This window comes from Triticum dicoccoides, chromosome 7A, assembly GCF_002162155.2.
Source record: "Triticum dicoccoides isolate Atlit2015 ecotype Zavitan chromosome 7A, WEW_v2.0, whole genome shotgun sequence".
NCBI classification, from domain to species: Eukaryota; Viridiplantae; Streptophyta; class Magnoliopsida; order Poales; family Poaceae; genus Triticum; species Triticum dicoccoides.
The window spans coordinates 205,563,937-205,574,617 of record NC_041392.1 but is presented as its reverse complement, the minus strand read 5'-3'; positions in this window follow the sequence as shown (position 1 = coordinate 205,574,617).

Below are 10,681 nucleotides of genomic sequence, written 5' to 3'. Positions count from 1 at the left end.
GATCAAGGAGTTGATCACGGGATGATGTGTTACGGAACGAGTAAAGAGACTTGCCGGTAATGAGATTGAACAAGGTATCGGGATACCGACGATCGAATCTCGGGCAAGTATCGTACTGATAGACAAAGGGAATTGTATACGGGATTGATTAAGTCCTTGACATCGTGGTTCATCCGATGAGATCATCGTGGAACATGTGGGAGCCAACATGGGTATCCAGATCCTGCTATTGGTTATTGACCAGAGAGTCATCTCGGTCATGTCTGCATGTCTCCCGAACCCGTAGGGTCTACACACTTAAGGTTCGGTGACGCTAGGGTTATAGAGATATAAGTATGCGGTAACCCGAAAGTTGTTGGGAGTCCCGGATGAGATCCCAAACGTCACGAGGAGTTCCGGAATGGTACGGAGGTAAAGAATTATATATAGGAAGTGCTATTTCGGCCATCGGGACAAGTTTCGGGGTCACCGGTATTGTACCGGGACCACATCATGACGAGTACGACTACATCAACCCCGTTCTCTTGAACGCTTCTGCGCGCGATCTACAAGGGTATGTAGATCCACTCCTCCCTCGTTGCTAGATGACTCCATAGATAGATCTTGGTGACACGTAGGAAAATTTTGAATTTATGCTACGTTCCCCAACAGTGGCATCATGAGCTAGGTCTATGCGTAGTTTCTATGCACGAGTAGAACACAAAGTAGTTGTGGGTGTTGATTTTGTTCAATATGCTTACCGTTACTAGTCCAATCTTGATTCGGTAGCATTGTGGGATGAAGCGGCCCGGACCGACCTTACACGTACTCTTACGTGAGACTAGTTCCACCGACTGACATGCACTAGTTGCATAAGGTGGCTAGCGGGTGTCTGTCTCTCCCACTTTAGTCGGATCGGATTCGATGAAAAGGGTCCTTATGAAGGGTAAATAGCAATTGGCATATCACGTTGTGGGTTTTGTGTAGGTAAGAAACGTTCTTGCTAGAAACCCATAGCAGCCACGTAAAACTTGCAAACAACAATTAGAGGACGTCTAACTTGTTTTTGCAGGGTATGCTATGTGATGTGATATGGCCAAGAAGAATGTGATGAATGATATATGTGATGTATGAGATTGATCATGTTCTTGTAATAGGAATCACGGCTTGCATGTCGATGAGTATGACAACCGGCAGGAGCCATAGGAGTTGTCTTTATTTATTTATGACCTGCGTGTCAACATAAACGTCATGTAATTACTTTACTTTATTGCTAACCGTTAGCTGTAGAAGTAGAAGTAATAGTTGGCGAGACAACTTCATGAAGACACGATGATGGAGATCATGATGATGGAGATCATGGTGTCATGCCAGTGACGATGATGATCATGGAGCCCCGAAGATGGAGATCAAAAGGAGCAATATGATATTGGCCATATCATGTCACTATTTGATTGCATGTGATGTTTATCATGTTTTTGCATCTTGTTTACTTAGAACGACGGTAGTAAATAAGATGATCCCTCATTAAAATTTCAAGAAAGTGTTCCCCCTAACTGTGCACTGTTGCGACAGTTTGTTGTTTCGAAGCACCACGTGATGATCGGGTGTGATAGATTCTAACGTTCACATACAACGGGTGTAAGACAGATTTACACACGCAAAACACTTAGGTTGACTTGATGAGCCTAGCATGTGTACAGACATGGCCTCGGAAAACAGAAGACCGAAAGGTCGAGCATGAGTCGTATGGTAGATACAATCAACATGAAGATGTTCACCGATGTTGACTAGTCCGTCTCACGTGATGATCGGACACGGCCTAGTTGACTCGGATCATGTAATCACTTAGATGACTAGAGGGATGTCTATCTGAGTGGGAGTTCATAAGATGAACTTAATTATCCTGAACATAGTCAAAAGGTCTTCGCAAATTATGTCGTAGCTCGCGCTTCAGTTCTACTGTTTAGTTATGTTCCTAGAGAAAATTTAGTTGAAAGTTGATAGTAGCAATTATGCGGACTAGGTCCGTAAACTGAGGATTGTCCTCATTGCTTCATAGAAGGCTTATGTCCTTAATGCACCGCTCAGTGTGCTGAACCTCGAATGTTGTCTATGGATGTTGCGAACATCTGACATACACATTTTGATAACTACGTGATAGTTCAGTTAAATGGCTTAGAGTTGAGGCACCGAAGACGTTTTTGAAACGTCGCAAAACATATGAGATGTTTCGAGGGCTGAAATTGGGATTTCAGGCTCGTGCCCACGTCAAGAGGTATAAGACCTCCGACGATTTTCTTAGCCTGCAAACTAAGGGAGAAAAGCTCAATTGTTGAACTTGTGCTCAGATTGTCTGAGTACAACAATCGCTTGAATCGAGTGGGAGTTGATCTTCCAGATGAAATAGTGATGGTTCTCCGAAGTCATTACCACCAAGCTGCTTGAGCTTCGTGATGAACTATAATATATCAGGGACATACATGATGATCCTTGAGATATTCGCGATGTTTGACACCACAAAAGTAGAGATCAAGAAGGAGCATCAATTGTTGATGGTTGGTGAAACCACTAGTTTCAAGAAGGGCAAGGGCAAAAAGGGATGCTTCATGAAACGGCAAATCAGCTGCTGCACTAGTGAAGAAACCCAAGGTTGAACCCAAACTCGAGACTAAGTGCTTCTGTAATAAGGGGAACAGCCACTGGAGCAGTATTACCCTAGATACTTGGTAGATGAGAAGGCTGGCAAGGTCGATAGAAGTATATTGGATATACATTATGCTAATGTGTACTTTACTAGTACTCCTAGTAGCACCAGGGTATTAGATACCGGTTCGGTTGCTAAGTGTTAGTAACTCGAAATAAAAGCTACGGAATAAATGGAGACTAGCTAAAGGTGAGCTGACGATATGTGTTGGAAGTATTTCCAAGGTTGATCAAATATCGTACGCTCCCTCTACCATCAAGATTGGTGTTTGCGTTGAGCATAGACATGATTGGATTATGTCTATCTCAATACGGTTATTCATTTAAGGAGAATAATGGTTACTCTGTTTATTTGAATAATACCTTCAATGGTCTTACACCTAAAATGAATGGTTTATTGAATCTTGATCGTAGTGATACACATGTTCATGCCAAAAGATAGTAATGATAGTACCACCTACTTGTGGCACTGCCACGTAAGTCATATCGGTATAAAACACATGAAGAAGCTCCATGTTGATGGATCTTTGGGCTCACTCGTTTTTGAAAAGTTTGAGACATGTGAACCATGTCTATTGGTGTATATGCATGAAGAAACTCCATGCAGATGGACCGTTAGAACTCACTTGATTTTGAATCACTTGAGACATGCAAATCATACCACATGGGCAAGATGACTGAAAGCCTCGGTTTCAGTAAAATGGAACCAGAAAGCAACTTGCTGGAAGTAATACATTTTGATGTGTGCAGTCCAATGAGTGCTGAGGCGTGTAGTGGATAACATTATGTTCTTACTTCACAGATGATTTGACTAGATGTTGAGTATATTTACTTGATGAATCATGAGTCTGAATTATTGAAAGGTTCAAGTAATTTCAGGGTGAAGTTGAAAGATCGTCGTGACAAGAGGATAAAAGATCTATGATATGATCATAGAGATGAATATCTGAATTACGAGTTTGGCACAGAATTAAGACATTGTGGAAATTGTTTCACAACTAATACAGCCTGGAACACCATAGTGTGATGGTGTGTCCGAACATCATAACTGCACCCTATTGGATATGATGCATACCATGATGTCTCTTATCGAATTACCACGATAGTTTATGGGTTAGGCATTAGAGACAACCACATTCACTTTAAATAGGGCACCACGTAATTGCAATGAGATGACACCGTATGAACTATGGTTTAGAGAAACCTAAGCTGTCATTTCTTAAAAGTTTGGGGCTGCGACGCTTATGTGAAAAAGTTTCAGGCTGATAAGCTCGAACCCAAGCGAATAAATGCATCTTCATAGGACACCCAAAACAGTTGGGTATACCTCCTGTCTCAGATCCTAAAGCAATAAGGGATTGTTTCTAGAATCGGGTCCTTTCTCGAGGAAAAGTTTCTCTTGAAAGAATTGAGTGGGAGGATGGTGGAGACTTGATGAGGTTATTGAACCGTCTCTTCAACTAGTGTGTGACAAGGGCACAGGGAGTTGTTCCTGTGGCACCTACACCAATTGAAGTGGAAGCTTGTGATAGTGATCATGAAACTTCAGATCAAGTCACTCCCAAACCTCGTAGGATGACAAGGATGTGTGCTACTTCTGAGTGGTACGTAATCCTATCTTGGAAGTCATGTTGCTAGACAACAATGAACCTACGAGCTATGGAGAAGCGATGGTGGGCCTGGATTCCGATAAATGGATCGAGGCCATAAAATCCGAGAGAGGATCCATGTATGGAAACAAAGTGTAGACTTTGGAAGAACTACTTGATGGTCGTAAGGCTGTTGAGTACAGATGGATTTTAAAAGGAAGACAGACAATGATGGTAAGTGTCACCATTGAGAAAGCTCGACTTGTCATTAAGGTGTTTCCCGACAAGTTCAAGGAGTTGACTACGGTGAGACTTTCTCACTCGTAGCGATGCTAAGAGTCTGTTGGAATTATATTAGCGATTACTGCATTATTTATGAAATCTTGCAGATAGGATGTCAAAACATTGTTTCCTCGACGATTTTCTTGAGGAAAGGTTGTATGTGATACAAACGGAAGGTTTTGTCAATCCTGAAAGATGCTAATAAGTATGCAAAGCTCCAGCAATACTTCTAAGGACTGGAGTAAGCATCTCGGAGTTGGAATGTATGCTTTGATGATGATCAAAGATTTTGGTGTATACAAAGTTTATGAGAAACTTGTATTTCCAAAGAAGTGAGTGGGAGCACTATAGAATTTCTGACGAATATATGTTGTTTGACATATTGTTGATCAGAAATGACATAGAATTTCTGGAAAGCATATAGGGTTATTTGGAAAGTGTTTTTCAATGGAAAGCCTGGATTAAGCTACTTGAGCATTGAGCATCAAGATCTATAAGGATAGATCAAAACGCTTAATGGTACTTTCAAATGAGCACATTCCTTGACATGATCTTGAAGGTGTTCAAGATGGATCAGTCAAAGAAGGAGTTCTTGCCTGAGTTGTAAGGTATGAAGTTAAGACTTAAAGCTCGACCACGGCAGAATAGAGAGAAAGGACAAAGGTCGTCCCCTATGATTAATACATAGACTCTACAGTATGCTATGCTGTGTACCGCACCTGAAGTGTGCCTTGCCATGAGTCAGTCAAGGGGTACAAGAGTGATCCAAGAATGGATCACAAGACAGCGGTCAAAGTTATCCTTAGTAACTAGTGGACTAAGGAATTTTCTCGATTATGGAGGTGGTAAAAGAGTTCGTCGTAAAGGGTTACGCCGATGCAAACTTTGGCACTAATCCATATTATTCTGAGTAGTAAACTGGATTCGTATAGTAGAACAGTTATTTGGAATAGCTCCAAATGTAGCGTAGTAGTTGCATCTACAAGATGACATAAGAAATTTGTGAAGTACATACGGATCTGAAAGATTCAGACCCGTTGACTAAAACCTCTCTCACAAGCAAAACATGATCAAACCCAGAACTCATTGAGTCTTAATCACATGATAGCAAGTGGGAGACTGTTGGAAATATGCCCTAGAGGCAATAATAACTTGGTTATTATTATATTTCCTTGTTCATGATAATTGTTTATTGTCCATGCTAGAATTGTATTGATAAGGAAACTCAGATACATGTGTGGATACATAGACAACACCATGTCCCTAGTAAGCCTCTAGTTGACTAGCTCGTTGATCAATAGATGGTTACGGTTTCCTGACCATGGACATTGGATGTCGTTGATAACGGGATCACATCATTAGGAGAATGATGTGATGGACAAGACCCAATCCTAAGCATAGCACAAGATCGTGTAGTTCATATGCTAAAGCTTTTCTAATGTCAAGTATCATTTCCTTAGACCATGAGATTGTGCAACTCCCAGATACCGTAGGAGTGCTTTGGGTGTGCCAAACGTCACAACGTAACTGGGTGGCTATAAAGGTACACTACAGGTATCTCCGAAAGTGTCTGTTGGGTTGGCACGAATCGAGACTGGGATTTGTCACTCCGTGTAAACGGAGAGGTATCTCTGGGCCCACTCGGTAGGACATCATCATAATGTGCACAATGTGATCAAGGAGTTGATCACGGGATGATGTGTTACGGAACGAGTAAAGAGACTTGCCGGTAACGAGATTGAACAAGGTATCGGGATACCGACGATCGAATCTCGGGCAAGTATCGTACTGATAGACAAAGGGAATTGTATACGGGATTGATTAAGTCCTTGACATCGTGGTTCATCCGATGAGATCATCGTGGAACATGTGGGAGCCAACATGGGTATCCAGATCCCACTGTTGGTTATTGACCGGAGAGTCATCTTGATCATGTCTGCATGTCTCCCGAACCCGTAGGGTCTACACACTTAAGGTTCGGTGATGCTAGGGTTATAGAGATATAAGTATGCGGTAACCCGAAAGTTGTTCGGAGTCCCGGATGAGATCCCGGACGTCATGAGGAGTTCCGGAATGGTCCGGAGGTAAAGAATTATATATAGGAAGTGCTATTTCGGCCATCGGGACAAGTTTCGGGGTCACCGGTATTGTACCGGGACCACCGGAAGGGTCCCGGGGGTCCACCGGGTGGGGCCACCTGCCCCGGGGGCCACATGGGCTGTAGGGGGTGCGCCTTGGCCTACATGGGCCAAGGGCACCAGCCCCTAGAGTCCCATGCGCCAAAGGGACAAGAGGAGGGGAGAGTCCTAAAGGGGGAAGGCACCTCCGAGGTGCCTTGGGGAGGATGGACTCCTCCCCCCCTTGGCCGCACCCTTCCTTGGAGGAAGGGGCAAGGCTGCGCCCTCCCCCTCTCCCTTGGCCCTATATATAGTGGGGGGGAAGGGAGGGCAACCAAACCTAAGCCCTGGCGCCTCTCTCTCCCTCCCATGACACATCTCCTCCTCCCGCAGCGCTTGGCGAAGCCCTGTTGGAATCCCGCTACTACCACCACGCCGTCGTGCTGTTGGATCTCCATCAACCTCTCCTTCCCCCTTGCTGGATCAAGAAGGAGGAGACATCGCTGCTCCGTACGTGTGTTGAACGCCGAGGTGCCGTCCGTTCGGCGCTAGGATCATCGGTGATTTGGATCATGACGAGTACGACTACATCAACCCCGTTCTCTTGAACGCTTCCGCGCGCGATCTACAAGGGTATGTAGATCCACTCCTCCCTCGTTGCTAGATGACTCCATAGATAGATCTTGGTGACACGTAGGAAAATTTTGAATTTATGCTACGTTCCCCAACAGTGATTGTGTTTGTGCATTCATTTGGGTAGTGCTATTTTCTCATTAGACCCTTGTTCTATTCTAATTTCTCATCCACTCCATAACACCAGATGCCCCCCGAGACGTGACCCCGGTTTCACTTTCCCGCCGGAGCTCACCCAGCTGATTCAACAGCAGAATGCCTTAATGCAAATGATCATCCAAAACCAAGGCAACAACAACAACAACAACAACAATCCACCGCCACCACCCCCTGTCGATAACCTGACCCGGTTCCTAAGGCTGAATCCGCCGGTGTTCTCTAGTAGCACCGAGCCGATTGTAGCTGATGATTGGCTCTGCAAGATCGGAAGGGATCTAACAACTGCTGGATGCACAGATGCTGAGAAGGTGCGTTTTTCCGCACATCAACTGAATGGACTGCAGCCTCTTGGTGGGAAAACTACACAACCACTTATCCGGTCGCCACCATGACATGGGATCAGTTCCAGCGGGCTTTCCGCACCGCGCATGTCTCAGCTGGAGCCATGAGTCTGAAGAAGCGTGAGTTCCGCAACTTATGCCAGGGGAACCGTATTGTGGGGCAGTATGTGGATGAGTTCAGCAAATTATCTCGATATGCCCCAGATGATGTGGCCACAGATGCCGCAAAACAGGAGAAGTTTCTTGAGGGACTCAATGGTGGCTACCTTCAACAACTACCAGGAGCTGGTAGACAAGGCCACTATACTTGAAGGCAAGCATCAGCAGATTGAAAGCCGCAAGCGGAAATATGGCCAGGGAAAGTACAACTCCGGAGCTCGGCAGAAGCCCCGCTATGCCCCATATTCGGGAGGACATACCCATCACAACCATGGAGGACACAATCATGGAGGACATAACCATGGAGGGAATGGGAACAATCGCAACCACGACAACAACCCCAAGTCAGGCAATGGAGGCAACGGCAACCAGCACCGTCCTGCTCCAACTCAGAAGGATCTGAGTCACATCACCTGTTTCAAGTGCCAGAAGACATGACACTATGCCACCGACTGCCCGGAGGCCAAGCAGAGGAATGGAAACGGCAACAGCAATGGAAGCTCAGCAAAGAAGCCCAACCCTTTTCATCGTGCTCAGGTGAATCACATTGACATGGAGGATGTCTATGATCAGCCAGAAACTATGGTTGGTAAGTTTTTATTAAATTCATGTCCAGTATTGGTACTCTTTGATTCCGGTGCAACGCATTCATTCATATCAAGGGTAGTTGTGGAAAAGTACGGGTTGCCCACTAGAACCCTTAGAACCCTGATCCAAGTCACTTCTCCGGGAGGAGAGATGATGGCAGGCTTAGGCTGTCATTCAACCCTCAGCATCGGAAATCATGATTTTCCCGTAGACCTCATAGTCTTAGAATCCCAGGGATTGGACGTGATTCTAGGCATGGACTGGTTGACGAAGTTTGAAGGGAACATCGATTGTGCCCGCAAGATGATTTTGCTCACCACCCCAGAGCAGAAGAGGATCAAGTATGTATCCAGACGCACACTGATAAAGAAGCAGGTGAATTCCCTCACGGGAGTGGTTCAGGAGGAAGTGTCTGTAGTACAAGATTTTCTAGATGTATTTCCGGAGGAATTACCAGGAATGCCACCGGATAGAGAAATAGAATTTTTGATCGAGTTATTACCGGGCACAGCCTCAATATCCAAGAGACCTTATCGGATGCCCCCGAATAATTTGGAAGAGATCAAGCCGCAGATCAAGGAATTATTGGAGAAAGGATATATTCGCCCAAGTTCGTCACCTTGGGGGCCCCAGTTCTTTTGGTAGAGAAGAAGGATGGAACCCTGAGAATGGTTGTAGATTATCGTTCATTGAATGATGTGACCATCAAGAGTAAGTACCCTCTACTGATGATTAATGATTTATTTGATCAGCTAGTCGGAGCCAAAGTATTTTCCAAGATCGATCTTTGATCAGGGTATCACCAGCTGAAGATTCGTGAACAGGATATACCCAAAACAGCTTTCACCACCATGTATGGTTTATATGAGTATACCGTCATGTCATTCGGATTGACTAATGCCCCTGCGTATTTCATGAGCATGATGAACACGGTATTTATGGAATATCTGGACAAGTTTGTCGTGGTGTTCATCGATGACATATTGGTTTTCTCCAAGAGCGAGTAAGAGCACAAGGAACATCTGCGTCTAGTCCTGGAGAAACTCCGAGAACATCAGTTATATGCCAAGTTCAGCAAATGTGAATTTTGGTTGAAGGAAGTCGGATTCCTCGGACATGTTATTTCAGGAGAAGGAATAGCAGTCGACCCCACCAAGGTTGAATCGGTCACCAACTGGCAATCCCCCACCTCAGTCAAGGAGATCCGCAGTTTTCTCGGGCTTGCAAGATATTATCGTAGATTTATTGATAATTTCTCCAAGATTGCTAAACCCATGACCGAGCTGTTGAAGAAGGAAACAAAGTACATTTGGACCGAGGATTGTGAAGCCAGTTTTCAGGAGTTGAAGAAACGTCTGGTTACAGCCCTAGTACTCATTTTGCCGGACATACACAAGGATTACCAGGTGTATTGTGATGCTTATCGTCAAGGGCTCGGAGGAGTGCTCATGCAGGAAGGAAAAGTTGTAGCTTATACCTCCAGACAGCTACGACCTCACGAGATGAATTATGCCGCACACGATTTGGAGTTAGCAGCCGTAGTGCACGCACTCAAGACGTGAAGACATTTCCTTGTCGGAAATAGTTGTTATGTTTACACGGATCATAAGAGCTTGAAGTACATTTTCACGCAGAAGGAGTTGAACCTCAGACAAAGGAGATGGCTTGAATTGATCAAGGACTATGATATGAGATTGCATTATCACCCAGGGAAAGCAAATGTTTTAGCAGATGCCTTGAGCCATAAAAGCCATGTGAACACCCTCATAGCTGGAGGATTACCTTAGAATTTAGCCAACGATCTCAGAGATCTCCGATTGGAAATAGTACCAAGAGGATTTGTCGCCACCTTGGATATTCAGTCCACCCTGACCGAAAATTTCCGTGAAGCGCAAAAGACGGACAAGGAAATTGCAGAGATAAAGGAAAAGATGAGTAACGGAAAGGCTAAAGGTTTTCGTGAGGATGAACACGGAACTTTATGGTTTGAGGATCGTATCTATGTGCCTAATGACCCAGAGGTCAGGAAGTTAATTCTTCAGGAGGCCCATGACTCACCGTACACGATTCACCCAGGCAACACCAAGATGTATCTGGACTTGAAGGAAAGTTTCTAGTGGACAGGTAT